At 39.9% G+C, this 27,994-nt stretch overlaps 1 long non-coding RNA gene and 1 pseudogene across 1 annotated transcript in view; one reads left to right on the plus strand and one right to left on the minus strand.

The window, feature by feature from the left end:
- LOC110345035 (uncharacterized) overlaps positions 1-27,994 on the minus strand; it is a 172,068-nt gene that overhangs the window by 74,116 nt on the left and 69,958 nt on the right. The window lies entirely within an intron of this gene.
- LOC147823002 (cytoplasmic polyadenylated homeobox-like protein) lies at positions 22,361-23,084 on the plus strand (annotated as a pseudogene).

Consider the following 27,994-nt stretch of genomic DNA (forward strand, 5'->3'; position numbering starts at 1 on the left):
GCTAATGTTCAAGAACCACTGACATGAAATATTACACAAATGTCCTCAAGCACTATGATTATGCCTTCCTTTGTCCATTCTGATTATTGCAGTCTCCCAAAGAAAGAAGGTCTTATTTGTAGACAAAAAATCAGATATTTTTCATTGGCATTTTTCTTTTCACAACTTATGAAACTATTCAAAGTTTATTCTCCTAGAGGAATAATTACATTCAGAAATATTCAGCAATCTATATCAGAAGGTCCAGGACTGATTTCTTTGAGGGAAAAAATAGATAGGGAATTTTTCTTTACTGCTTTGTATTGTGATAAAGCAATTTGCTTGAGAGAATTGATGTCAGCACACTGACCCGCAGTCACAATAAATTTGTGTCAGTTTACTCAATGAATTATATCTAATGTCAACATTCTCCCCTATACCCAACTGCTCTTAAAGCATTACAAATTCCTGCTGAAAGGATAAGCAATAAAGACAGCGTTCATCTGAGGACAGAGCGCAAATGATAGGGAAGTAGTGAGGATACTTTTCTTTCTCCATTAGAACAATGTAATATGCAAAAATCTGTTTCTGAGTAATATGTTTCAACATGAAATATCATCACAACGAATAATGAAATAGATTGCCTATTGCCCGGCTCAACTAAACAACCTGGGAACGATGACCTTGTTAATTCTTTTTAAATCTATATTCTCTCTCACTGACTGAGGTTTTATTTTCCTATGGCTCACTTGGCTGAAGTTGTCACTATCATCATTGGTGTCAATATCATTTTGTCCTTTGAAATGAAACTTCCCTACAGATCAATTCTATAAGAATATGCTGTAAGTGAGGATTAAATTGAGAAAGCATTTGTCTCTCAAGCCAGCTCCTATCAGGGGAGAGGGAGAGGGAACAAGTGTACTTATTGTGCTCCAAGTATACACACTGGCTGAGCATGTGCTTCTAATTACATTCCTGGGCTTCAGTTTCCTCATCTAAGAAAGAACAATGAATGCCTTCTATAGAAATGGGTCCCATGGCTTCCTTTCTGTAACCCCTCATTTTCTTTCAATACCCTTTCACTGTTTTCCACAAAAATGTTTCCTCCTTTCTGCTCTCATTAGCCCTCTCTCCAGGAGAAAAGAAAATATGATAAATTCATTACTATGAAGTCAAAAATTTAAATACCTAAGGGTTAATAAAGCTACCCCAAAGCTTGCTGGGTAAACAAAAAATGTGTACCAACTGTTCATCTTGTCATGAAGCAAAACACTATCTGGTTAGAATTTAAAAGTCTATAAATGTATTAAAATGTACAGGTAAATCTATAAAAATGTGTAAATCCACAAAAATCAAATAAAACACCATCAGGAGTTGTGAAACCCTGAAGCCACCAGTTTGCCTACCACAGTCCCTGTGAAGAATTCTACACACAGCCCACTCCCTCTTCCTGCCCCCCTCCCTCTTTCTTTCTTACCTACATTCTTGTTTTACCTGTATGTTCTGGTAAAAACAGGAGCTTATTTCACCTTGCAGTGAGATGTATTATGTACAAGGTCACTTGTTGTACCTTATGTTACATTGTAATCTTTTTTCTGTTTATTTTTTGTTTCTTGGGGATGGAGTATCACAGTGTTGCCAGGCTGGTCTGGGGCTTCCCCTCAAGTGATCCTTTAGCTTCAGCTTCAGGCTCCCTAGTAGCTGGAACTTACGTGACCCACTACATCTGGTTTATTTCATAATCTAACATCAGGGATTGTACCTTATAGCTCTTTAGCTCCACCATAATTTAGGACTGAGTCCAGAATATTTCTAAATCAACCTCAAAGAAAACACTACTAGAAATGTACTTTTATTCACTGAATTAAAGAACTATGCATCAGCAAGTGCCTATTCTTTTTTTTCTTTTTTTTTTTTTTTTTTTTTTTGGTACCGGGGATCAAACTCAGGACCTTGGACTTGCAAGGCAGGCGCCGGAACCACTGAGCTAAATCCCCGGCCCTAGCAAGTGCCTATTCTTGACAACATGTAAGCACTACTCATAGTTATCTCTACTATGACAGATTCCCATTCATAGTTCCATGAAGTCAATATCCCTGTGTGCTATTGATACAAGCATCCAGTAAGGCAGGATTTAAAAATGGAACCCAGTAAGATAGAACTTTCCAATGAACAAAGAAAATCAGGCAATGGATAGAGGGGGAAAGGCTGCCTGCATTGGGAAATTACGGAAGTGGAAGTAAGCCACAAAACTTTTCAAATACAGATTTGTGTCTAAAATGTTTTTCCTTTCCTAAGTCCTTATTTACTAGAAGTTGTTGTCAGGCTATGATTAAACACGCTGATGGCTAACTTTTCCCTGTTAACAAGACTAGCAATCAGTCCTCCTAGAGAAGTCTGATTGCCCCCATTGTGAAGCCCTAAATACTGCAGATGGCTCTGCACAGATACTTGGGTTTTGTCCAGTTCCGTGGACAGCTCCACTTATTCATCCACAATAGCTTGTGTACAAGTCCTTCCTGGAAGTATTATTATGCATCCTTTGTCTAGCAGTAGATATGATCCTTGATATATATTTTCCTCTTCTACTAAGGGATGCACCAGCATTTTAAATGAGGCATCCATGCTTCACACACATGAGCCCTTTCTGAGCCATCACCAAGCTATACAACAAGCTCATGATGGAACAAATAAAGTCAAAGACAAATAAATAGTTTCTGTTAGCTCTTAAGAGAGCCTCAAACTTGGCATCTTTTTTTCTAGCCTAGTGACTGAAAGCTTTTTGTGAGTCATTATTACTGTTGCTTTTTCAAGTTATTATCATCATTATTAGGGTGTCACAGCAGAGAGAAAGAAGATAAAAAACAGATCTAAAAGCCATCATTGGCAAGGGATACATTTTCAGAGGAGGGAAGAACTGTTGTGAGAATATTGTTGAAAATAAATGTTCTTCTGATGACTTATGTGCTTCAACAGAGAAAAAATAATATTAGAACCCACAGACTCCTACAGAGGAACTCTTACATCCCTTGTCAGGCCACTAAGGCATGCTCCCACCCTCCCAGTCACCCCCAAGAACCTCAGAGCCAAACAAGCCAGTGGCACTCTATCCCTCTCTAGCGTCTCTGGCTTTCCAAAGGGAATCAGTTTCCTCACCAGCTTCTATAAATCATCTCTCTCAAGGATCCTTGGTGAAAGGGTCCACTTGCATTTTACTTCTCATTCAAGGTGCTAATAAGGTACTTCATAACTCCTCAGATATCTTTCTTTAAGTCCAACCTAAAGTAATGTCCACAAAGAAAATGACAGCATGAGTTCACTCCTGTAACTGACCTACACCATATTTGCAGACAGTCTCAGCGTTAAAGTAGATTAACCAGTCCAAAATCGTGCAGCTTATGTAGTTATTGTTATCTGACATGAAACTATCAAAAATGCTTCCATGTCTAGTCAATTTGTTCATGAATACAGCCAAAGATAATATGCTATTACTAGCTCACCATGTAACATTGAATAAATGATGCCTTCTCCCTCAAAAAGATCCTGTATCAAATGACAGGTCTGAACAAAATAAGCTCCAAGAATTCTACAATTCTAGGAATACCACAATTCTTTATCATGTCATTTTTAGGCCTCTCGCCCCAGTTTTCTCATTTACGAAGATAACAAAATCTCTAATTCACTAATGAAAGAGCAGATTATTCATATGAAATTCCAGAACTATTTCAGTTAGACAACTCCATTATATTTTCTTTTGGCAATGGTACCTGTTGGCATCCACTGCCAATATTTCATGGCTAAGAAGTTAGAAGTTTCGTGGCTCTACAGTTGGACTATCTGGGTTCAAATCTCAGGTCTACTACTTATCAACTATGTTACTTTAACCCAGCTGCTTATAACTTTTCAGAATAAATTCTTTTAAAACAAAAAGATGATGAGGAAGGGGGAAGGTGGAAATCTGTCAAAAGGATTAAATTTTAACAATTACTCAGAGCACTTATTGTAGTCTCTAACATTCAGCAAACATGTAAAAATGACAATAACTAACTTTATAAATGACATCATCAACATGGTGGTGATAGAGTTAAGAAACTAGATTACAGCTATAAGAATAATAGGAACAATTACCTCAATTCTGTTGAGTGTCTGTCACGTGTGGGGATTGTGGATGTATTGCATCCTTTGTCTTTCCCTGAATCCTCATATCCACTTTACAAATTACCATCTTGCAATGAAAAATAATTTCAGATTATGTGGTGAATAAAATCATAATTAGAAAATTCTTTCATATGCCCTTTCTCATTGGATTGTAGGAACAACTGACAGGTATTTATTGAAGTCATTTTTATTCCCATTTTGCAGAAGCAAAAGCAAGACAGCATGTTATTAAATATTCTAGCAAATCTTCTGATTCCAAGCCTGGTATTTTTGTTATCCTGCCCTGCTGTCTACTGTTGCAGACTTGCCAGGTGAGCAAATGGCATAGGGCTAATTACTGATGGGCACTGAGATGGAACGGTGCCCCACTGAGGAAATCTGAGTACACAGACAGCTGGATGTCTTTTGAACCCTCCTCCAGTGCAAACAAATTCTGGCCAAGGACTTTGTTATTCATCAGATGCCAGAGGGTTGAAATTTTATGTAAGCTCGATGCTGGGCTGGCTGGCCAAAAGAAGGCAAATAAAAATTGCATGAAGTTTGGAGTAGGCTGGGGGTTGGTGGCAGAAGTGTCCCTGCTGACTTGGCCTTTGCAGCATGAAAGAGAAGGCTGAGCCACAGCAAGCCTTGTGTACATCCTAGAGAAACTCACTCGACAAAATATAAACCCTCTGTATACAGGGCAACTCACAAGGTTACAAAGGCTGGAGAAGCTGATCATCCATCTATTTTTCTTTAAAGGAAATGTGAGAAATTGAAACTCTTTACCCTTTGTTCATTCAAAATATATTCAATACCCAATTCATATTCAGCTGTATGGCTGGCGGTGGATAGCACTAGATAAAACATCCCAAAGAATGTATGCTCAAAGAATTAAAATGTATTAAATATCAATACTGGGCTAAGAAAAATATGAAGAGATAGTCCCAGTCATGTGGAACTTAAACCTCACAGGAGAGTATATACTAATGACAAACTATACTGCTACAGTACTAGAAATACCACAGCCTGGCTCTGAGAAGTATAACACAAATGCTGAAGTACCATGAGAGGAAGGAGGAGGAAGAAAATGTGACAGGAATGGTCATGGAAGACTTTTGAAAGAAGGTGATGTTGTACAGATACTTAGACCTAGTTAGAGTATGTGAGTATTGTAGTGTTATGGCTTGTATCTTAACATCCCCACAAAAGCCTCATGTAGTCATTCAAGGGCCTTTTGCAGAGGTGGCTGGATCATGGGTGATGCTTGATTAAGGTATGTAATACTGGAATTGAGTGTGTGTGATGACTAAATGGGTTTACCATAGTTCTGGGTGTGAATAGTGGAAGTCTCACCCTGGGTATGGGTGGCACCAATCAATCGGTTTGCAGACCGGATGGAATATAAAGGTAGGCTTGCTGCTTCCTGCCTGCCCTGCCATAGACTGTTTCTCCTCTGCCATGCTGCCCTGCCTTGGAGGCAGCTGACTATGGACTAAAACCTCTATAAACTAAGGGATTACAGAAGATTTTTGTTAATTTTATAATTCTTTCACTGGTATTAAGATATATAGATAGATAGATATAGATATATAGATAGATAGATAGATAGTATGTATTAAGGACACAATTTGAAGTATTCATAGCATATCAGATCAGCACATCCAATACATTACATTATTCTCCATGTATTCAGATTATCTCCAGTTTTATTGTGATATATGATACGGCATCATCTTTAATAAAACAATTTAATTTCATGGACTGAGTGAAGAAGAAATCCTGCCTCCCCTGCCATGGACTGTTTCTCCTCTGTCATGTCCCTCTCCAATGTTGCCCTGCCATGGAGCCAGAGACAATGGACTGAAATCTCTATGAATTGTGAACTAAAATAAACCTTTCCTTCTTTAACTCAGAGTGTCAGGAATTTTGTCCTAGCAACAAGAAAAGTAATTAAGACATGTAATATTTCAGGAAGAGACCAGACTCAGAGAAAGAAATGTGAAACATTTCAAGGAATGCCTCATAGTGGAAGCAAGACCCCCACTCCAGAAACAATGCACTTCCTTTGCAATAACTTCCCAGTGGAAGCCAGGGGGAGGCAAATGGGAGAGCAGAACAGGAGGAAAGCAATTACTGACAATGTGAGAGAGCAAAAGCAGAAGAGTGAAGCAGGAGAGGGCAGCGCTTAAGAACTGGCACTGGGAATCACACACTCCCAACTTCAGATCCCAGCATCACCATTTCGTAGGTTTGTGAGCTTAATGGATTGATTAATTAATTGAATCGATTAATTCAAGTCAAGTCTCTGAATCGTCATATCCTCAACTGTGAAAGAAGCTAATACAATTAACTTAAGGTTGATGGGAACATATCAGTAAGCTCATTCATAATCTTTAAAGTGTAAAGGAAGCATAATGTTCAGAAGAATAAAAACAGGAGAGAAACTCTTTACAGAGATCCAGGAAATATTGGAAGTTTAACTTTAAATGGATAAAAAACAAACAAGAAAGAGAGAAATAACTCAATTTGAGTTGAATTATTTTATCTGATATTAAATATTTTGGGGAAAGGCTCCTTTTGGAAGTTGTATACCATTATGGCTTAGGACCAGCAGGGAGGGAAAAAAGTGTCAAAAAGCAAGCCTAGGGGCCAGGGATGTAGCCCAGTGATACCGAGTCTGCCTGGCAAGTGCGAGGTTCTGAGTTCAATTCCAAGTACCAGAAAGAAAAAAAAAAAAGCAAGGCTATCCCCTGTTTTGAGCTCTTTACTTGATAGTTATTGCCAGTGTGGTCACTGGCCAAAAAAGCATGTGAGTTTGCACAGGAGGCATGAATTTTAACTGGCCTGGGCCAACTAGGAAAGTGACTTACATTAGGGTGCTCTGCACAGAGAAAAAGCACAAAAGATGAACATCTTAGGTGATCAAAACCATTCTTAATGCTCTCCCTTGTCCACGCAAACCTTGAAATCATCCTTGACTCTGTCTTACCCTACATCCAACCTACCAGAAAATACCACTTCCTCTACTTTTAAAATGTGTCCAGAATCTGCCCACATCTGTCCACCTGTGACACTCACTTAATCCAGGGCTCTATCTCTCACTGCAGCAAGCAATGGCTCTGAACTGGGCTCCCTTTTACACTTATTCTTGTGAATTCTGTCTTCCACTGCGATTAACCACATGGTTCCAAACCATACTAGACTGGGTTGCTTCTTTCCTCAGATCCCACATAGGCTTCCTGCTCACACCTATGTGTTGGGACCCCATCCCCAGGGCCAGCCTGCTCCTTTTTCCATTTTCTCTGGTTATCCTGGCTTCTTTGCAGTTTCACAAACACCTCCAGCCCTTCCCCATGGGCTTTGTACTTAATCTTTCTTCTGCTGGACTGCTCTTCTTTTAGGCAACATTGTGGCTCACTCTCCCACCTCATTCAGGTTCTAATGAAAAGAGTGACTTAGTGAGAATCTCTCCCAGATTAGCACCTCTGAAAAGGTGACCAATCCCCGCCATCACTTGTCTTTGTCCACCTGATTCTGTCATATCGCATCTATCACCACCTGAAACAGTACATGTATTTTCATTTACCTATTTCCTCCTACCAGACTAAAGCTCCATAAGGACTAACACCTTGCTTTATTCTCTGCTGTGTTTCCAAAGCCCAGTATATATGCTCACTGTTTTGGTTGAATAAATAACCAGAGTCAACTTTAGGAATGGAATGTGGTAGCTAATCCCTCAAACCATCTAATTCCAGCCTCAGAATATTGAAGACCCACCAACGTTATAATACAAAAATCTATTTTAAGATATTGCTATTCGTTGACAATGCTAAAATGAAATGCCAAGAAACTGCTAGTTTATTAATTTACAAATCAATATTGAATGCAAACTATGACAGTAAAAACATCCTTGGTTATTGGGTTTTACAAATCCTATGCTGCTTTTATTCCAGGAGGTAGAAAAAGAATTTCAAACTCAAAATTAAAGATTTTAAAAAGTGAAACTAAGACCACTGCACTTAAATAACCACTTTATAAATACATAATCTATTTTCATCTTATGAAAAGTAATGGTCAACACTTATTATAGAGTCACTACTGAAGGTATTATATGCACTGATCTATTATCTTACTTTATTTTATCTTACAAGTCTGACAATCTCGTGAAACCACTGAAAATCGGGGACAGACAAATTCGCATATGCCCAAAGTATTCTGAAATTGTTTTATATTTAATTTATCATATGATGGGGAAAAACAAAGAGGTAGTGTGAAATCATCTTTCTACAGATATTCTTTAAGAACAGTGCAGACTTTTCATATTCTAAAAAGAGTATAAAGAAAAATGTTAAGTGAATAATAGTAAAGGTGTTACGTGGCTGTGAGAAAAGTTGTGAAGATTATTTGTGAATTACTGAAGTGTGGAAAACCCGGACAAATAGTACTTCATTTCCGCCTTGCAGTCATCCTATGACGAAGGCACTATTAACTCCTTTTTTGTTCTTAGATTAAACATTGATATTCAGAGAGGCGAGATCAAGTGGGCATGATCTCACAGCTGGTGTACTGTATAACTCTGACTAAAATCAAGCTTTATGTTCACATATTTTGTATTCATTCTTTTAATCTACCATGATTGAAGGTCTTTTCTATCTCAAAACCAACAATAGCCACGAAGGACCTGAGCACAATTACAAATCAGCAATACATAGTTTGGGCCTAGTCGGTGCTGTGTTTTTTTTACATAAATTTATACTTGTCACCAATATTTTATACCAACCAAGAAATACCATATAAAATGCATTTTTTGGCTTCACTTGAAAAATCCAGAAAGTCAAGCAACAAATGGAAACAAAATTGAAACCCACAGATGTATATATACTCTCTAGACACTGGCAGAATCTCCGGCCAGCCAAGTCTCTGTTTGTTACCTGACAGTGATTACAGGCATCCTAAACCTTGAGACCTCTGGGAGAGGTCTTATGGGAGAGTCAATTTATACTCAATGGGGTTTTGGTTCTTCTCTTAAAAACTGAACAGAGACAAACACCTCCAGCCCACAATAGATGAAATTCAATCAAGTTAAATTAACAAGTCTATACCTGGCCAACTCAGTGTCTGAGACCACTAGTGCACTCGGTTTACTCTGATGCCTATGTGTATTCCCCTGTCTGGGTTAAAGAGATGTGCTTGAAAAGAAAGTATTTCCCAAATAGTGACCCACCAATCCCCTGCACCACAATCATCTACAAAGCTTGTTACATTGAACATATTTTAAACCTCAGCTTGAGATGAATCAGGCTAGCTCTGTCAAAACCTCTGCGTCCGTGTCTCTCCCTCATACCGCTTCTGAACCATTCCCTCCTACTGGACTGTGTTCTTAGAGGCGGCATCCACATCGAAAGCATTAAGAAAGGTGTCTTGGAATTGCACAAGATAGCAGCCCTGACTGAGTCCCACAAGTGAGTTTGCAGGAGGCCAGAGAATGGGTCAAATATAAAAGTAAAAAGGAAAACTAAGCAAGGCACAGAGACCTCTGTGGAGAGGTGGACAAGAAATCGAACTGAATGGGCTAAGCAGCCATAGCCAGCAATTTCTCAAATGTCCTATGAATTCTGAGATTTTGATCCACTGGGCCTAATGATCTCATTGCACAGCTAATACTTAGCATTGTTTCAAAACAAAGATTGTCAAAGTAAATCCCAATGTGCCTTAGCCACATGGGTGAAGTTATTCTTTCTTTGTTTCAGAAGGAAAGAAAATAATTACATGGGGACTAAACATTAATTCTAAAGCAGATAACAGACAATTAAGCCTTCATCAACAAGGGGAAGGGTCCTCACCTAGCATGCCCTTAAAGACCACAAAATGGGGCATGGCAGAGCATAGAAACTCAGACAAACATTCTGACATCCGCTCCAGGAAGAGCTGTCACAGATTCAAGGGGCAAGATCTACCTAAGAGTCTTTTCGTACTCCTAAGATTCTAGCCTTCTATTATCTATTTGAAAAGCAATGGAAATCACAACTCCTAAAATCGGTGGCTGCTTGTATGCTAGCCGTGAAATAAAGACTGAGCTTGCCTTTCATGCACGGATGGTTTTCACCCTAGTAAAACTTAAAGGAAATTTGTAAAACAAGTAAGGAAAGTCCGTAACTGCCTTCCTACCACATGGTGTTATGTCACTGTCAGCCCTAGGAAAGCACTGAACCTGATTCTTACCCTCACTGCTTAAATATTCAACAAGAACAAGAACACAATCTGTTTGCCACGCAGAGAGTTAGAAAGCAATCTCTTTCCACACTCATAAGCACCTGAAGACATCTCCAAGGAGTGAGGCTGCACAAAGGCTATCAGAAAGGCATTGTTCACAACAAATTCAGCTCCCAACTTGAGCAAACGTGCACTGCCCCCTGGCGGTCAGAGAAAGGCCACAGGAGCGTGTCCAAGACAGGAACTCCTCCAAAGGGACCAACACAGGGCCACAGGCATGATGGATGGTGTTGATTTGTGAAATTGTGTGCGTGTGTGTGTGTGTTTTCTCTGCTCACCCGGCAACTGCAGCCACTTCCACTAGTAAGCTTCTTTGACAAAGTTAGAGTCTCAAAATGCACACTCCTCCTTTTAGACACAATTTCTCATGGTACCACTTTCATTTATTTATCATAGGAAAATTTCTTCAACAAATATTTACTGAGTGCCTTCTAAGTGTGAAGAATTCTTCCTAGCATGGGGACATCTAGGGGAAAAGTGGATATAATCTTTGCTCTCACAGTGTTGCTAGTTCTGTGAGTGCTGAGGGTATATTTACAGTGATGGTAATGGTCTAAATTTCCTGACTGCAAAAAAGAATACCAGGTTGATATTTAATTCTCCATACAGGTGTAGAAAAATAAGGTGAAAGAAACATGGTATCATTACCGCAGGCCATTCTGCCACGCTGAATCACAGACTGCTGTGCTGCAAGGGCTCCCAAAGACTCTAAATCAACCCCTTCATTTGGAATAGGAAGAAGATAATGTTGGGGACCAGAGATGAACTTTGGGCTGCAATTCAGGATGATCTACATTCTACCTCAAGGACCTGTGCTAGCGTTAATCTTCAGGTGCTCCTCCTAATTGATATAAAACTAATTTGAGGATTTGCGGTATGATTAGAAGGATCAAAATGCAGAGTGCCCAGCCAAGCAACCCTTAGGAGAGTTTCAAGTAGGCAAAGACAGACAGACTTTCAGAAGTGGCCATGGAGACTTATTCCATAAACCACTGCTTCTTGTACCTCTGCTTTTCATTTTCATCTAGAAGGAAAAATGTGATTTTCACACAGTTGCAGAACAAACAGAACTGTGACTTTCATTTCACATTGTAGTTTTGTGTCCCTCTGGAAGGTGTGGCACATTTCAAATCACCACATTTCTTCCCCTTCTTTAGCACATTATGGGAACAAGCTGAGATGTTATACTAAGCTAGGTGACAGCAGCACACCAGACACTGGTCCTCCAAACCCTCATGCTATAGTTACGGTGACAGACTCAAAGTTGGGGTCAATGCATGTTAGTAGTTAGTAAGGAAAAATATAATTCATCCTTAGCAATCGTATAGGCAATAATTATTTCGTTACTATTAATCAACATCAAAGTGAATACTAGTACTATTACTACTACTTAGAGTACAGTTGCTCACACAATAGTCCTCGGGCAACAAATGGTAGCACAGAAAGTCTGAGAACTTGATTCAAAATAAGCAATAGCCAGATCATTTGGACACTGCCCTGATGGTCTTGATTCTATATGGAATCAGATGCATAGTAAATGCAAAACCCCCAGTGGCTGCATCAGAGTCATCACAGATTCAGTTAGCCTGATGGTGCTTCTTAGACCACAAAAAAAGGAGACTTTATGGTGTTAGAGAGATAAGGCATCAAGTTGTGGGAGAAATGGAGGAAAGAGAGACAGGACCATTTATTCCGGGACACACTCAATCATGAGCCAGGCAGATGATACATACAGGTGAGCTGGTTTGGTGGTAGGGATTGTAATAAACCAAGAAATAAGCAAGGTCTTGTCTGGAAATGACATCCCCAAATCCAAAACAGCCAACTATTTGCATGCAAGAATATACATGAGCTCTTGCCAAATCCATGGAGCTTCTAGCAAAAGCCAAAATTCTGGAATTTATGCAACATTTCCCATTTTTCAAAATATACTTTCTTTGTACGCAGGCCAAACAAAGCAGGTAGAATAGGAATGTTCAGCTATGGACTCTGCACTTACTACTCTGATCTAGTCAGACCCCCACACTGGAAGGAAGGAAAGCAAAGTTTACAGAGAGAAAGAACTGACACAGGATCAGTCAAGGGTGAACAGAGCCCTGAGACTGCACAGGTAATGACTAATTCATCCTCATATAGAATCGTTTTCTCTTCACACATCTTGCTCTGACATTTGTGAAAAATCGCAACCGAAAGGATACAGAATGTCTCATCTGTGATTGAATTCTATAGTTTTCAAGCAAACAGGAGACAATTTCAGAAACAAACAACAAGAACAACAAAACCTGAGCATGCAGATGTGAATAAGAAGTTACCCTAGATGGATCAAAGGCACTTGGAGAAAAGATAGATGTCCTCAAACTGCATTAGTGTATATTTTATTAGCTCTCCTACAAGTAGTTTACACATGGAAAGAGTTACTCAGTTAACATAATGAGATTTGGGGCCATAACCATCTTCAAATAGGAGAAAGGAATTATAGAGGAACTGAATTAACAATCTAAAATTCCGACTAGGATTTAGCAAACTTTGCATTATTATCCCTATTTTCAAAACTAAATAGGCAGTGACTTAGAAAAGTCACTTCCCCTACAGTTCTTCTAGCTTGATTAATCCTTTCTACTTTGAACTCCAAAATCATTCCTTTTTGTGTGTGTGAGGATGAAAACAAATGTCTAGCTATATCTGGCACCTAGGATAAACACAACAAAAAGCTCCATGTAGGGGCCGGGGCTTTAGCTCAGTGGTTCCAGCGCCTGCCTCACAAGCACAAGGTCCTGAGTTCGATCCTAGGTACAAAAAAAAAAAAATGCTCCATGTAACATTCAAAAGAGCCGGGAAGGAATTCACCCTGGTCCCTTGGTCCTTATTCTTGGGTACCAGAGCCTATTTCTCTTCACTGTTTTCCAGAAGTCGGCCCCTGCCGGTGCTAAGCCCCTGCTTTCTGTGGAGGACATGCAGTGGAGCAAAGGGGACAATTTGTTAAGAAGAAGAGACTAGGAAACAACCCAGCACCACACTTACACGTCTTTTTAAGACGTCCTCTAACTTTTTAAGACCTCCTCTAACTTTTTCAATCTCCAAGCTAGTTAATGGCTGTTGTGGAAAAGAGTCATTTTGGGAGTCTTTATCTTCTACACCAAAAAGATGCTTTTAGTACTTTAAGCAAAGTAACTTTTTTTTTACCCCCTTATATGGCTAGACAGTAGAGAAATGGACAGTCCTTGATTCCCAGCTGTGGAAACATGACAGAGAGACGAAGCCATTTGCCCCAGTCATGGCGCAGGTGGGTGGCAGCCACGGTCAGGCCCGGGGCCAGCTCCACACCTGGGGCTTCCTGCCTGAACAGCAGATGCTCTTGTGTTGGTGATCAGCGTCCTCCCATTGCAAGCTTGGTGTGCTATCAAAGGGGCTCCGGTGACACTGTTCCAGCTTCACACTGGTCACCTTTCACCCTACAGCATGTTTCTAATTAATACAAGAGGGAGGGAAAGAAAGAAGTGACACTTTAAAGCGGGGGCAGAGGAAGGAGGAGTGAGAGAGGGATTAATTGCCTCCCAGCTGTCAGAACAGTAATTAAATTGAGGTTGTTCACTCCAGCCTTGGTTCGATTATGTGAAATGTATCTCCAAATACAGCCACATTTCTGCTGCATTTTGCTTTTGTACTAAAAACAGGATTACGCCTAAAATACATGGAAACACAGAGAGGCACATCCTTGGCCGGAATCCAACCCTCGGCAGCCTCTCCCTGCTGAGCAGGGTTAGGGACTCTCTAGTTCTCAGAGCTGGGAGTGTAGCTCAGCTGCACAGTATTCTGAGTTCGATTCCTGGGGACCGCCCCCCAAAAAAAGAAGACTCTAACTCTCAGACAAAAACAAAGGACTTGTGTGCATGTAGGACCACCTTTGAGGGGAATGTGACTAAATCTTTCGAGAAACATGTTTTAAAAGAAGAGTCAAGCACATTGCCCACAGGCTCAGTGAGGTTACTCATTCCAAAGAGAAGATGGAAATTTCATCAGTGTCATTTTATTGCAGATTTGGAATCCTTAGGTTCTGAGTTAGAATCCCTGGATTCTACCATAAATTCTGACATTCATTCTTGCTGACTCAAGGTCCAATCTCCCTCTAATCCTTAGGGTAAACTCCCACTTTATCCCTTAAAGGAGAATAAGATTAGACTGCAGTGATTGCTTCTTAGCCCTCATACCCCTTGGATCTAGGACCTACCCACTTTTCATGAAAGTCCATTCTTATCTAAATATCCAGGACCCTGCCCCAATAACACTGTAACTGCTAAGTGACCTGAATTATCCTCCTGCCTCCAGATACCTAGGAAAAGAGATGCCATTCTGTGTAGGCAGAAAATAATAGTCACTTGTATATCATGGCCTTTAATGATCCTAAATTCCACTCATCCTCTCTCCTTGATGCCTGGAATTCATTTTCATGGAAAAACTCCTAACACTTTCAGAGTCATATTTAAAGTCTAAAATATCCAACAGAAGGAAAGCAAAGGCCATCCTCCAAAGGCACAGTTGGCTGATCTGAGAGTCTTCAGTTTAGCAAGTGGACATGCTGGGAAATATGTAATTCCTCAATAATGAGGAGAGGAGGTGCCCTGAATAAGGGTCAGGGGACCTGAGAAAAACTGACACGCACCAGCTTTGTCTAGCGAGTCTTGTTGACAGAATAAAATTTCATTTCTTGCCTGCAAGAGAAGGTACACAGCAACCAGCAGAGAGCTCGGGTCTTTGTCTTCTCATCAGAAGAGTAAGAACAAAGATGACGCCTACACAGAACAATTGCAAGTATCCAAGGAGATAAGGACACAAAATACTTCAAGTATGCTATTTCACTGGAAAGATAATGTTGAGCAATTGTAGGATTGAACTAAAAATTAATAATAACTTCTACAGAGAAACGAAGATAGGCCAGGCACTCTAATAAGTGCTATACTTGCATTAACTTATTTAATCCTTTATCAGCCTTGTGATATAAATACTATCCCTCCTCTCTCTCTTCCATTCTGCTATTTTGCAGGGTAAAGTTTAGAGAGGATGTCATTTACTCAAGGGAAAGCACTTTATCAATTATAAATCATACTTTCAGGTAAGTTTTTAATTTAAGAACCTGCATTTTTCACTAACCAAAATCCTATAATGTCAATGAGCTCCCTATTACTGTACATGTCCGAGCAAAGTATAGAGAATCAAGCATGATGAAGGTTGAGTGTAAAATTTTTGTATGAGGTGGGGGTCCTATTAGGGAGATTTTGGAGGCTTAAGAGAATTCATATGCGATACTCATGGAAGAGTGGTTTAATGCCAGCTGAATCTGAGGGGTTCCTTCATGGCTGAGCCATGTGGCTGCCGGAGGCTGAGTCACATTCTCCAACATGAAAAGTGTCATGAGAATTTATCATTTTTTTCTTTTTTAAACCACTTTACTGAAGTATGACGGACACACACAGAGCTGTATGTCCATTGCCTATTTAAGGCTCACAGCTCTGTGAGTTCTGGCTAAGCATGTCCTGTGAAACCCTCACCATAATCGATGGCATTAACTTAGCCATTGTCTCCAGAAGTTTCCTAATGTTGTATTATTTTTTTTCTTGGTACATTTTAGGTATACAATATAATGATATTCATGGTTGGAAATTGGCACCTTTACATACTCTCTCTTGGTTCTTATTTTTCCCCCTTCCGCTGCCCTCCCTTCAACCCGTCCAGTCCTCCCTATTTACAGAGACTTTGTTTCCTTTTTTTCATTTTCTCATATTAATTCCATTCCCTTCTTTCCTTTCCTCTACCCCTTCCCCTTTGCCCCTTTTCTTCCTATTTCACATTATCTATTATACCTTTTAGTCCTTATTTACACTTTCAGTTTCTCACACTAGAAAAATTATTTGGTATTTACACATGTGTGTTCTATTTATTTCACTTAAGAGCATTGCCTCAATATGCATCCACTTAGCTATAAATGTCTCTGATTTCTCATTTTTTATGGCTGAGTAGTACTCCATTTTAGAAAAAAACACATTTTATTTATCTAGTCTCCAGTTGATGGGCAATTGGGCTATTTCCAAGTTTCAGCTATTACAAACTGTGCTGCTATAAACATGGGTACACATATATCACTATGGTATGATTCTTTTAATTCTTTGGGGAAGATCCCCAGCAGGGGAATAGCTGGGTCAAATGGGACTTCCAGTCCTAGTTCTTTGAGGTATCTCCATACTAATTCGCATACTGGTTGCACCAGTCTACACTCCCACCGGCAGTGGAGCAGGGTTCCTCTTTCCCCACAGCCCTGCCAGCATTTGCTATTGGTTGATTTCTTGATAACAGACATTCCTTCTGAGATGAGGTGGACTCTCAGTGTGTTTTCATCTGCATCTCTCCAATGACCAGTGATGTTGAACACTTTTTCATATGTTTATTTGCCATTTCTACTTCTTTGTGTGAGAAATGTCTGCTGATTTCAGATGCCCATTTTTGGACTGGGACTTCAAATTTGGGAGGTCTGACTTTTTTAAGTTCTTTATAGATTCTAGATTCTTCCTTTGTTTGAGGAACAGCAGGGGAAAATTTTTTCCCCCATTGTGGGTTGTCTCTTCACACTGTTGGTGGTTTCTCTTGCTGTGCAGAAGCTTTTTAGTAAGAAGAGATCCCACTTGTTGATTGTGCTAGTTCACGGGCAACTGAGGTTTTGTTCATAAAATCTTTTCCTACACCAATGTCTTCAAGAGTTCTACCTAGCCTCTGTTTCAGCTGGTTCAGCGTTTCTGTTTTAATGTTTAGATCTTTCATCCATTTTGATTTTAGTTTACAGCATGGTAAGAGATATAGGTCTAGTTTTAATCTCTGCCAAGTTGAAACCTAGGTTTCCAGCACCATTTATTAAAGAGGCAATCTTTCCTCCAGTGAGGGTGTTTGGCTCCTTTGTCGAAGATGAGGTGGCTGAGTGTGTCTGGAGTTGTTTCTGCATCTTCTAATCTGTTCCACTGGTCCTCAGGTTTGTTTCTTTGCCAATACCATTGCGTTTTTATCACAGCTCCCAGCACAGAGGCAAATTCCGGGTCAACGTGCCACAGCTCCCAGTGCAGAGTAGGAGGCTTCCAGGCCAACCTACCACTGCTCCCAGCACAGAGGTGGTGAGTCACGCGGGCACCAGCAGCAACCCCCCCACCCCACACCCACCCCTACCCACTCGCCCCATCAAAATGAGAAGACACATAAACAAGTCTCAGAACCAGACTTCCACATCACCTACGGCAACCCCAAAGGGAAATGAGAGGGAACTCTCTGATACTCAGCCACCTGGACTCCCTGAACTAGCAATGAAAGAGGATCTGGAAAAAATGAAATCAGAAATAATTTCTCACATAACAGCAGAGATTGTGCCCATAGTGCAAGACATAAATCTAGAGAGGACACAGATAAAACAATAGAGGATCTGAGGAACATGATGGAATCCCAATACAGGAAACAAATGGAATCCATAAAACAGATGCAAACAGATTTCCAGGAGATTAAAAACTCCAGTGAAAGTCTATGAAGCAGAATGAGCCAATGTGAGAACAGAATTTCAGATATAGAAGATAAGATTGCAATTAGTGTCCTATTATTTTTGTGCTTGATAAGAATGTGCCCCATAAGATGTATCCTCTTAGCAAGATTTTATGTTACACAGCATAGTATTGCTATTAGCAAATGATATAAGGTAAATGTTTAAAATGTACTAATCTTGCAAAACTGGAACTTTTACCCTTTGATTTATGCTGTCTTGTTCCCCTTACAACTCTAGCCCCTACAACTATCATTCTACTGTTGTTTTATGTATGGCTATTTATGATTCCTCAAATAAATGATATCACTTAATATTTGTCCAGAGTCTGGTTTATGTCTCTTAGCATAACATCCCCCAGCTTCATCAGTGTTGTTTCAAATAACAGGACTTACTTCTCTTTAAAGACTAATATTCCACTGTGTGTGTACGCCGCATTTTCCTAATTCATTCATCTTTTAACAGAAATTCAGGTTGCTCCCATGTCTTCATTGCTGTGAGTAATGCCACAATGAACACAGGAGCACAAATCATCTGTTCAAGATTCTGATTTCAACTCCTCTGACTATATATCCAGAAATGGGGTTGCTGAATCACTTATGGCAGGTATGCTGTTTTTGGTATTTAAGGAAACTTCACACTGGTTTTCAAAGTGGCTGCACCAATTTACATTCAACAATGTAGAGAATTTTCTCTGCATCCTTAACACTTGCTATCTTTTGTTGTTATTGATATGATGTGATATCTCACTGTTTTCATTTCCTGATTCTTAATGATACCTTTGCATATACTTCTTGGCCATTTGTATACCTTCTTTGCAGAAACATTTAGTTCTTTGTCTCATTTCCTAATTGGGTTATTTGGAGGGTTTTTGTTGTTGTTGCTTTTGCTTTTTTTTTTTTTTTTTTTTTTTACTACTGAGCTATCTGAGTTTCTGATAAGTTTTGGATATTAACCCTTTATCAGGTAAATGTTTGTAAACATTTGCTCCTATATTGTAGGTGGCCTTTTCATTTTGTTGACTATTTCCCTATGCAGAAGCTTTTTAACTTTACCGTCCATGTCTCAAAAAATTGCTCAATTACCTCTCAATTTTTCAGAGTGTGCATGCCCCCTCCCTAGTCTATTACTCAGAAGCTAATCCTTTTTATGTAGCATACTCCACCACGGTTTAAGGTGCTTGTCCCCCCCGCCCTCTCATTAGGCCCATTTTCTTTCCTATTACCTGCAACAAAACCGTGACTAATATAATTCCTTGAATCTGTGCTGTGGGCCTTGTATATATGCCATCGGTTAACATGAACAAAAGCATAATTAATCCACTCAAGTGTCATTAGTGCTATGAAAAGGAAAAGTCTATTGTTCATATTTTTAGTAGCCGTAAGATGAACTTTTGTGAAAAAAAATTTTCCTTCGGATGTGAAGATAACATCCACCCTCACTTTTAACTCATGACCTGATTTTAATCAGCAAGCATTTCCCAAGAACCTAGTAAGTGTGCAGGACTGTGCTTGAAAATAATAAACTGTGAAAATAATTACCAAGGAGACTCATTTTCTGTGACATGCATGGTTGGGAAACAAATTATTATTAGTATGTGAATTTCATACAAGTAGTTTGATAGCTAATTGATTATGTCAACCTGAATAAGAAGCACCCAACTAAATTGGATCAGCATAGTTACGGGTGTGGCTGAAGGGATTTACTGAAAGGATTTACGGAAGACTCACCCTGAGCATGAGTGACAGCAACCAATAGGCTTGTTGCCTGAATGGAATAAAAGGGAAAGGAAGGAGAAGGCTCACTTCTGTTTCTTTGGAAGAGCTCCAGTCTTCACCTTCACCTTGGATGCCTCCTGGCTTCCATCGCAGACTTTTCAGCCTCCTGATGTGGACTCTCACAGGACACTACACTGAGCTCCAGGCCTTAGACCAGATCCTACAGATCCCCAGTGTGCAGGCAGACCTTCTGCACTCTTCCACACCTGCCTCTGTGGGTGACCACTATGAGGCATTCTTATAAACTCTTCTATATTTGTATATCATGCCCTGAATCTGCTTCTCTAGTAAGCACTGACTGATACAAATGCTTTTGATCTCAAAATTTAAAAAAATTAAATGGTCTTTATTATGCAAAATTTCTGTAATGCATTAACTATTTTCCTATCTATTAAAACAGAGAATACATTTCATTAGATTAGCCTTTTTCTTGATAACTTAGATCTTTCTTAACTTATGCATGTTAATTACAATGTGATGTCATGGCACTTTAATTCTCTTGGGAACTATGGGGCTTTTGCCTTCACACTATGTACCTGATAAGATTCTAATACTTCTAGAAATTTTGAGCCTTTTATACATCTACGTATCCTTCACTACCATGCAGCCACCCACACGTACAACTCACTCTGACATATTATTTAATTAAAGTCCCTGTAACTGTTCAGTTCTACTTTTACCTTCATATTCTGAATTGCTGCGCATTATTTTCTAAGTTCTGAGAAAAAGGTAAGGTAATTTATCTGTGAACATGATTGCCAACAATTCATGCCATCAGTGGGAGTCAGTATTTCAGGCTGAGTCAGCCTCCTTGCTTGCTGTGACCAACACCTTGCTCCAGAAGTGATGCTATGCAGTTCTTGCTCCTCTTTCACTCTAGGAAGCTGGCTTCTGAGTTGTAAGGAAACTCAGAGCAGACGGCCAAGTAATCGGAAATCAGGAGGAGAAACAAGCCCAGGAACCTGAGAGATTTCTTGGAACTGGAAGCCTCAATCCAGACCCGAGGTGACCAAAGCCACTCAGATGGCCTTAGCCTATGCCACAAGAGGCAGGGCCAGCTGAGTCCCGTTAACCTACAGATTTGTGAAAAATAAGTGTCACTGATTAGAGCCACTAAGCTTTGAAGTGTTTACACAGTGACCAGTCACTCCTATGAATTAAATATGTCATATTTGGCAATAGACTCTGATATCTATTTAGAACTATCCAATAACTGATTTTTCTCATCTGCCTCATTATGAAGTGTGATCACAACTAGAATGAATTCTGCTGCTGAGTGACAACTGATGGAAAAGCAAGGATCTTTCATACAAGAAGTGGCACGTTGAACCCTAGTGACAATGTGTGTTATTTACCATCAGTCAGTTTTGAGCTATGGTTGACAGAAGGTAGGCTTTGACATGTGCTATAAATCACTGATCACAAACACCGCATTAAAATATTTGTCAATTTCATTCGAGTTTCGAGAATATGCCACTTCAGATTCCAGCTTAAGAAATGTCATCAGGAAAGATCAACCGTGGATCTACGGTCTTCTCCTGTGAGGTAGTTCTTCAATCAAGATCCAACACCAAGGTGATGTTGATTGTGTTTTATGATCTTTCTAGAATTGTGCAAGTTTAGTTTGTATTCAGAAACTGTACAATGAACTCTGTATATTAAAAAGGATTATTAGAGCACATAAGAGATTATATGTTTAGTAAACAGCTTGACAAATGGGCAAATGGCTTCATCCTCCCTCATGACAATGTTTTCTATTACACATTACTTCTGGTGCAGCAATTTCTGACAAATAAAAACATTACAAGGTGTCCTCATCCTCTTTATTTACAAGATCTGGCACCATGAGACTTCTGCTCTTTCCCAAAGTCAAAATGATCATAAAAGGTAAACATTTTGAATGAATTCAAGTCATGGAAGCAGCCAGACAATGCAAATTCAAGACACTCATGAAAGAGGACTTCCACAACTTCTTCAGAAAATAACAAGAATGGTGAGTTGAGTGTGTCTGAAGTGAGGGGGAGTACTTGACAGGGATTAATGGCAGTATGTTTAAAAATTTAAACATTCACCACACTTTTTGATCATGCTGAGACGGGCCATGATCTATCTTTTTGTCCATTACCTACAGTTCCCATTCTGCATCACAGAACAGTGATCTTACTTTAGGTCTGTGAAGTGTCAAACACCCTCTTGTTTCAGCTCAAGCCTTTTGCATTTAGTATTGCCCTTACTTGGAATACTATACTCTTTCTCATAACACTCCCTTTAGTTGGAGAATGTCTATTTACCTTCTAAGATCTCAGCTTAGAGATGCCTTATTCTGGCAAATCTTTTTTCAGTCTTCACATTTTTCAAGCTGATTTAGGTTTGTTCCACACTGCTGTTTGCCCCATAGTGTCTTGTGCTACTCTATTCCTACTCACTACCCTGTTTTTCAGCCTCTGCACACATCCACAGACCACTTTATATGCACATGTTGTGCACACACACAGACATGAATATTTTCTGGATTTTGCCGCCTTTACAACAGACACAAAAGTCACAGAGGAGCATGAAAACAAAATGGGAAGCTATTCCTCTCACAGGCCTTCCTCACTTGTTCAAATTGCTGCTGACCAAAATGAAGAGCCTTGTCCTTCAAAACCCTGAAGTCAACTTCCACACTCACCTCACCTGGGACAGCAGTTCTCAGAGCGACCTTGGAGAGAAGTGTTACTTGGAGAGGGTGCACTGGATATTTGACACGGCTTCCAAAGGATCTTCAGGTAAAAAAGATGATCATAACGAAGCACAAAAAAGAAAATGTGCAAGACGGAAAACAAGACCTCCACACAGATTTACAGAGGACGAATTAGATTCTGGAACAATCATTTGAACAGAATCCTTACTCTACTTTCACAACCAAGGAAGAACTTGCCTATCCACTTCACTGTGATCTGCATGTCATTAAGAAGTGGTTCAAAGGTAGAAGATGCAGACTACCACCTACAGAGAGAAAGAGAATCTTTGCAATCTGGAAATTAAATAGGTTCTATGTCAAAAGGTCTCAGTCCATGGTGTCTCCAAATAACCAGGCACAATCTGACAATGCTTCCATGAATCAGACTTCTTTGCATGACCAGGAGACCCTACTACATAGAGCTGGCTACCCTTCCATGGAAACCCAGATGATTCTCAGTGGACACATTGGCTCAGGTGACTCTTTGGTCACAGGCATTAACAGGAAGTCACGATGTCCCCTAGAGGGTCAAGGTGCCCCAGCAAATGGACCTTTTTCCAACTCCACACCAGACTCATTTACTTATCCTAATACAACTATGCAGTGTTTTGAAAATGTCGGATAGGAGGCAGGCCAAAGCCAGAATGCTCTGACCTTCCTTTCCCATTATGTTTTCAGTGGTCAAGGGCCGGGAATTTAGCTCAGTGGTTCCACCGCCTGCCTTGGAAGTGCAAGGTCACAAGTTCGATCCCCAGTACCAAAAAAAAAAAAAAAAATTCAGTGGTTGGGAAAGAAACCAGCAGCAAGAGGAGTATGGTGCTCCTTATCAATATTCGATATTTCAAGGACAGGTGCCAAACCACCGGGGATACCATCTGCAACAGATGTGACCAACTCAGTATTACCAAGAGAATTACCAGTTGCCATTCCAGGGCCAATGTTTGCCATACCAGAATCCAAGTGATTTAGAGCAACAGGAGCCCAATCTTTCATCAGAGCAGCAAAGTAATGGAGGTGCCCTGAGCTCACTGCTGCAGCAGGCACCTGTACAAAGAGAAAAAGGGTCTCCACAACCTCTTGGGCAAGGGAAGCAGCAAGTTCATGCAGAGCATTCCAGGTTGAAATCCAGCAGCTTCAGAATGGGGTTTTTCCAGATGTCAACTGCTGAACCCATGAGTGTGGCTTCAGGAAATGGAATCCCTGAGAAACAGTTGTAGATCATCCTGTCTCCACACAGGGAAGGGGAGAGAAAGGTCTTCTCCTTTGGCCTTTTTTTTGGGGGGGGGGGGATCAAATTCAGGTCCTTGTGCTTGTGCAGCAGGTGGCAAAACTGCTGAGCTAAATCCCTAGCCAAGGTCTTCTCCTTTGGAGACACCCTCGTTGTTCTTTACATGAACACTTCCAGGCTAATACAAAGAGCCTATAAATGTATATGAAATGTATATGTTTATAGTTTTATTAGACATTTTTGCTCCTTGTGCTGAGGAACAAAGGTTTCTAATTTTTTCTTCAGCTGGAGTTAACATAGAAGGACCTGAGGGTATAACTTGAGGGGGAGGTAAAGGAGCCAAAGGACAAGGAAACCCTTCATCAGATTTATCATCCTTATCCTGAGGTATAATTTGAATTAAATCATTTATCACATTTTTCTCATCTTCCTCAATTAAACCTTGTTCTTTAAGAGCTAATTTAGCCTGATCTGATAACTCTGTTTGTGCAGTTAAACCTTCAGCACAGGAAGAACAAGCTGTATTGCAATAGCAGTTCCCCAAAACCTGACATCAATCGTTAACTCCTTCTCTATAAGCCTTTCGAATACAAGCAAGCACTTCGCTCCATTTATCCTCGGACCAGCCCTCCTTGAACTCAGCCAAATTATAAAATCCGTTTGCCATATGCAAACATTGTTTAAGATCCTCCTTATGGATCTGAAATCCAAACTTTTTTAATAAAAGTTTAAGGTCTGAAACGGCTTCACCAAACTGTGAAGACCCCTGTCCCATTGTTACCCAGAATTTCCTGAGTCTTCCCTGACTCACAGAATGCCGATCACTCCCTTATTTTCACCTTACCTCCGCTGTTCGGGTGCCACTTGTCAGTGGTCTCTCTAGAGGGAGACCAGAGACCCCAGAAAGCATTGACCTTTAAAGAAAGAAAAGGAGACAGCCTGGGGGACGAACAGCAGTTAAGTCTCCTGACACTATTCGACAATCACAAAGGAAAGAGGTAAGGGTTTTATACATATAAGAATTCAGCTTAGTCATTCTGACTATTGTCTTTTTGGTTTTAACCTCTGGTGATAACAAGTGACTCTAAGTGACTCATAAAAGCTACAGGTGAATTTACATGTCCCTTGTTTCCATTCACCGATCCATACATCTAAGAATACACCACAGCCTTCTTATCAGATGGTACCAAGAAAGCGGGTGACCTCAGCAGAAGTCAAGCCCACCGGCCCACTGCAAACATCACAGATGTGCATAGTGAACCGTATCTCTCTCACCATCTGTAGAGTCATTGGGTCGCAGTCCTCTGACCCCGGACAATGGTTACTAAGAAAGCTAGGAAAACCTGTTTTTCTCCCGTAAAACTTTTACAACATCTCTTAAAGTTTCCTGGAATTCTTTTAACAAACAGACTAGTGGAAATTCCCAGAAATGACTTCTTAATTTTCTCAGTTAACAAACTTCTTGTGACCATATTCTTACAATTAGATAACTAAATTCTACAATTTCCCACGAGTATCACAATGAATTACAAGAAGCAAACCACCAACATAGAATAATTGTACATGTTTGGTGCTGGACTTGGCAAAATTAAAATTTTCAACAGTCATTCAAGGCAGCATTCGTCATCAGAGACCAATAATTAGTACATCTGTAGTGCATATTACTGCTTCACTGAAAGGTTCTTCAGAAAAAAGCAGGTGGAATTTTACATTTTTCTCCTTTTCATTTAAAGGGGATGCCCTTGGCCTTGTACTCAAACTAATGTACCATGATTCTACAGACTAAAACAAGTATACAAGGAGTGAGATCCACATGCTAGGTACAAGTTCTTGACAATTTTTAAAACTGATGAAGATGACAAAAGTGACAGCTGAGAAACTCCCAACCATGGGCATTTCATCTGCATAATGACTTGTATCTCCCCACATAAATCATGACTCTCCACAGTTTAAATGCTTATACATTTAGAGAAGAAACTCCATAGTGAAGATTGACAGCTACAAAGATAGTCAAGTTATTTTAAGTCAATTTCCTATTCAGTTCTTTCCCTCCCTCATGTTTTCTCTCAAACGCTTTCAAGAAATAAGTGTTTCCTGATCCCATAGGCTAGCTTCCTTCTACTGACATATATATGTAGGAAAAGATGGAGAGATGGAGAGAAGTAAAAAGAGGACATCATTAATTTATCTCATTAATAATCATTTGTAATTAATTACTATGATAAAAATCTTCTTAACTGTTGCTCGGTTTTTAAAACTTCTTGTAAGTTGTAGATCTCTGCTAGTTTAACTTTTAGTTTCACAATAGGTAGTGATATTTTCATATGGAATCACACTGAGTTGACAGATGATTAAATATGATGAGTGGACGCTGTGATCTGATCTGTTGGTGTCACTCTATGGAAAAAGATTAATGAAGCAATGACCAGTGTAGTGGAAAACAGGGCCTGGGGCTGCCTCGGGTTACAGCATGGTGCTGTTCCAAAATATAAGATTTTAAAGGACAGGGTTTACCGCCTGTCTAATTCACTGTTGTACTCAGGTGTCTATCACTGCATCTGGAACATAGCAAGTGCTCAAATATTTCATCCACAGATACACAAAATGAACGAATGAAAGAAGTAAATGAAAACAGAATAGTTACTAGTAAGTAAAATTTTAAACTAAGACTAACAGAGACAATTGGTGGTTGGGGTGATTTATTTGGGAGGATTCATAATACTCACTATAGGTGTTGGCTGACTTTCCATTCTAGTCTAAAAGTTCACTTTTTCATGTTCTATTCCCAACACCAAGAACAGAGCTTACCTATGGTAAGAAATACGAGCCCACTCAGCCCTCTTCATTAACCTATTTTCTAGAGAAGACCACAGCCAGTTTCTGTATACCCTGCCAGTATCTTTGCCTTTCCCATTGCCTCTCCCCCTCCCCATTTGACAATGGGCATTTCTTTAAATGCACAAACCTCCCTTGGTCTTGAGCAGCTGTGTACCCTACCTGGAAAGCAGAGGAGAGATGGCTGCCACACCCGTCTTTCCCCAACTCCCAGCATCACCTACCTCTCAGGCAGTGAGCTTCATCTAGATCTCCTCTCTCTCCTCTCAACACTGGGGTGCCTATTCCTAACTCTCACACAAAGTTGTCCTTTCCAAATTGAGCACCACCCTGTGTGACTGTAAATATTCTAAAGGGTTCCCTATCCCAAGGAGAAACAAACGCTGAACAGGATTCCTTGAAGTTCTCTTAATTCTAAATCTTACGTCTCAATGTTTAGCTTAAATTCCTTCTTCAGAAAACTTCCCTTGCTCCTAGAATTAAATGCAAGCATACTACTTCCTTTAGCCTAACCATGTTTAAAGTCAGTCATTGCCCTGTACTCAAAAGATGCCAAAGAACAGCACTTTTAATCCCTCTAAAATTCATTTTTTATCCTCTCACTTCTTATAGCAGTTTCTCTATTCCTTTCCCATGACATATGTTACTATCAACTTTGTATTGCAATGATTTATACCCAGGCCTTATCTATATGAAAGTGGCTCATCTTTATATATCATCCAAACTTACAAAGAATAAGCACTCAATAAATGATTTTCACATGAATAAGATGGAGAACCTTGTGCTGGTTGTAGTTCCCATTCTTAGCTAGTGACTTCTAGGTGAAACCTTTATCAGAAGTGGAAAAGGGTAGGAATCCTTCAGCCCTAGGCGAATAAATAATAATGACAAATGAAATGTATACAAAATATACAGGAACTTGAGCTAGTGAGATATGAAAAGTATCGAAAGCTTCAGTAAAAGCTAAATTTGTACTCTTACTGACTTATTATAAGAGTCATAGCTAAAGACATGAGACCCCAGGTTCCAATGTACTTTATCTTTGCTCTATGATTCTTCTCCTCAGTGCTTTGAGACACCTGACCCTTTATGGTAATAGTACTCCAAATGCAGCATTTGATATGCTCAGTCTTGAATTGATACTTTTATTTCCAAAGAAATGTTCATAAATTCTAAAATACTCTTAAAGTATTAACACCCTAAGTCTAAGACATGACTATGTTGGCCCGGGGATTTAGCGCAGTGGTTCCGGTGCCTGCCTCACAAGCACCAGGTCCCAAATTCGATCCCCGGTACCAAAAAAAAAAAAAGAAAAAAGAAAAGACATGACTATGTGAACATGATCTAGCGTGTGTGTGTGTGCACACAGGAGTGTGCGTGTGTAGAGGTGATAATTCTCCACTAGAAAATATAGATACAGAACTGATCTTGTCTCCGTTTGTCAGTGACCCTTGGTGACATCTCTGTGTCTC

Source organism: Heterocephalus glaber, unplaced genomic scaffold (assembly GCF_053883595.1).
Source record: "Heterocephalus glaber isolate CG9 unplaced genomic scaffold, H.glaber_assembly_v1.0 deba00001606, whole genome shotgun sequence".
NCBI classification, from domain to species: domain Eukaryota; kingdom Metazoa; phylum Chordata; class Mammalia; order Rodentia; family Bathyergidae; genus Heterocephalus; species Heterocephalus glaber.